Raw genomic sequence first — 2,903 nt, forward strand, 5'->3', positions numbered from 1 at the left:
TGAAAAGGTATTCTCCTAGGCTAATAGAAGTTGGTCTAGTATAAGGCATTCTCCTGTTCACTGTGTATATCTTGGTCATTTTGGCCACTGTTAACTATGAAACTAAGCATGGAAATAAATGAATGGGCTCTGTGATTTAACAAAGTTTATTTTATTGTATGATGATAATTTACTTGCCTTTTCAAATGTGTAAACAGTATGGTGCTCTGTTCTAAAGGCTTGTATCCACATCTTTGCATTTTTGTAAGTTTGAAACAAGTTAGAAATTCAGAAGTGAAATGGTTGACTAATGACTGCAAAGGTGCTAGTTTTTCTTGGGAAACAGTTGTATTCTGTGTAACGAAGAATTGCAATCAAATAATGTTAAAAAATATCTGTGGAGACCTATGCACTTTTGTTATCTTTTTTCTGATTTTCCCTTTAGGTTTAAGATTTCTTTAAAATGTTGTACTATTTTGGCTCAGGTATGTTTAAGATTTCTGTGTTCCAGAGAAGTTCTTGCACTAAGAGGAAAGTTTAAATTTTCTTCCTGTAAGGAGCAACAGTTTTCCTTTCTTCCTTCCCTGAAGTTCATCAGGTGCTTCTGTAAGAAAACTAAAAGCTTGGAAGAGTCTCTTGAATTACTACTTTTTGTATTCTGCTCTGTAGTCTATCTAAAACATCTTTGTTTTGTCTATTTTTTTCATCCTTAAGAGGTGATTAGCAGATGTTTCCCTGATTGTACAGAGGCGGTGATATTTAACATTACATTTGTGGAATCTATTCCATTAAGTATGTGTTTGATATTAACACCAGGAGTTAAAATTATTTAATTGGGACTCAGAAGGAATTGCACACTTAAAAGCCTTCATTTTGAATTGGTTACTCAGTTTGTCACCTAGTAATGCTTGATCTGATGCTGTTCATTCAAGATAGTGCCCTACGTAAATGTTACTGACTGTTCAGAATGGAAGAGTACTAAAAACCATGAGGGGAATGCTAACAATCAACCATACATTTTGGGATGTCTCAAGAATTTTAAAGTGTAGGAAATGGATCAATTCAAATTAAGGGTAGCTACTGAACTGCCACCCCTTAAAAGTAAAGGTCCCATGTGCAAGCACCAGGTCATTCCTGACCCATGGGGTGACATCACATCCCGATGTTTACTAGGCAGACTTTTGTTTATGGGATGGTTTGCCAGTGCCTTCCCCAGTCATCTTCCTTTTACCCCCAGCAAGCTGGGTACTCATTTTACCAACCTCTGAAGGTTGGAAGGCTGAGTCAACCTTGAGCCGGCTACCTGAAACCAACTTCTGTTGGGATCGAACTCAGGTCGTGAGCAGAGCTTGGACTGCAGTACTGCAGCTTACCACTCTGTGCAACAGGGCTTACCTGTCCTAAAACCCAGGGATGTGTACTTCTATGAACAATGCTTATGGCATGGGGGTCTTAGAACTCGAGTGTATTGAATTCCTTCATGGCCACACTGCTTGTATGATTGCATACCATGGTTTAAATGTAACCTTGGTTTTCTGTTAATGGGGGGGTTTCTGCTAGTGGAGGGGGTGAGTGTGGCTTTCTATGATTCTTCCCTTCCACTGCAGACCTCTCTATTGCACTCAGCTCTGTCTTGGGGAGGAGGGGGGTAGTGTGTTTGGAGGCAGAGTGGGCCGCAGCAGAAGGAAGGGAAGAAAGTTCTGCTCCCGCTACTTTATATCCAAATTAGTATGTTCCTACTCAGCAGCTGTCGTGTACTAGATGGAAGGCGGCAGAAAATGACTGAAACTATATGACAAAATGCAACATCTCACTTGTGGGCAAGCTGTGGTGGCCGGTGGAAGAGAGGACTGAAAGGAAATTAGAGGAGGATGCTTTACCTGTAATAGCCAAACCGCCATTTGTGCTGCTGCTACTAAAGCGGGCTAATAAAACTCTAGTCACATCAGTGTGCATTATATACTAAGATGATGCGTTAACTACAGACTCCACATGTGCAGTGCAAAACTTATAGTAAGTTTATAGGGTCAATGGTATTGAGTTTAAGTTAACACATCAAGATTATTACCTTCAAATTTACTGAAGGTTAACAAGGTGGTAAAGTTGGGGTGGCCCATTGTCTCCGATAAATTATCTTTGAACTATTCAGGGCATCTTCAGCTATGACACGATCTAATACACAATCGTTTTTCTACTATGAACTTCAGCTATGACATGATCTAATACACAATCGTTTTTCTACTATGAACAGTTGTAATCCAAGCTCACGGTTCCTTTTTAATAAAACCCTGTGCGGAATGTGGATCTTGGGAACTGAAGCTTTGCTTCAGGGTGATATATGGGGCGTGAATGCTGTGAACTCTTAACTACAGAGCAGGCCATGAAATTCACTAGGGTAGAAGCTTTTTGCAGGAAACCCCCCACCACCACCACAAGAATAGCATTTGCTGTAGGAATAGCTACGGTATGCGCTTGTGAGCCTAGTGCACTCTCCTACCAGTGTGCTAAGATTTCTCCCCTCTGAATTTTTAAAAAAGAAAATAGTGTGTTTGGAGGGCTTTGTAACAGGATTCTAGTCAAATTGTTGTAAAATAAACAAATGTAGTGGCTAGAGCAAATTAAGACCTATTCATGTCTTCATAGGATGAGAAATGGGTTTCAGTTTTTATTTAATGTTTGCTATTGCTGCAACCGAATTTGGTATAAGTGAGATTCTTTTCAACTTGTCCTAATTAACATTAGGTTCTCTCATCAGTACATTTCTTTGGAAGAGATAATTAAAAACTTATATCAGTCTGAATTATGAAGAATTGTCAGTACTGAACTATGAAGAATGAACAATTTTCCAATTGTCATCTAGAGCAAGGATAATATTTTATTCCTAAATAAACTGGACACTTGTTCTTGGGAATAACTGATGATGG

This window comes from Euleptes europaea, chromosome 7, assembly GCF_029931775.1.
Source record: "Euleptes europaea isolate rEulEur1 chromosome 7, rEulEur1.hap1, whole genome shotgun sequence".
Classification (NCBI taxonomy): Eukaryota; Metazoa; Chordata; class Lepidosauria; order Squamata; family Sphaerodactylidae; genus Euleptes; species Euleptes europaea.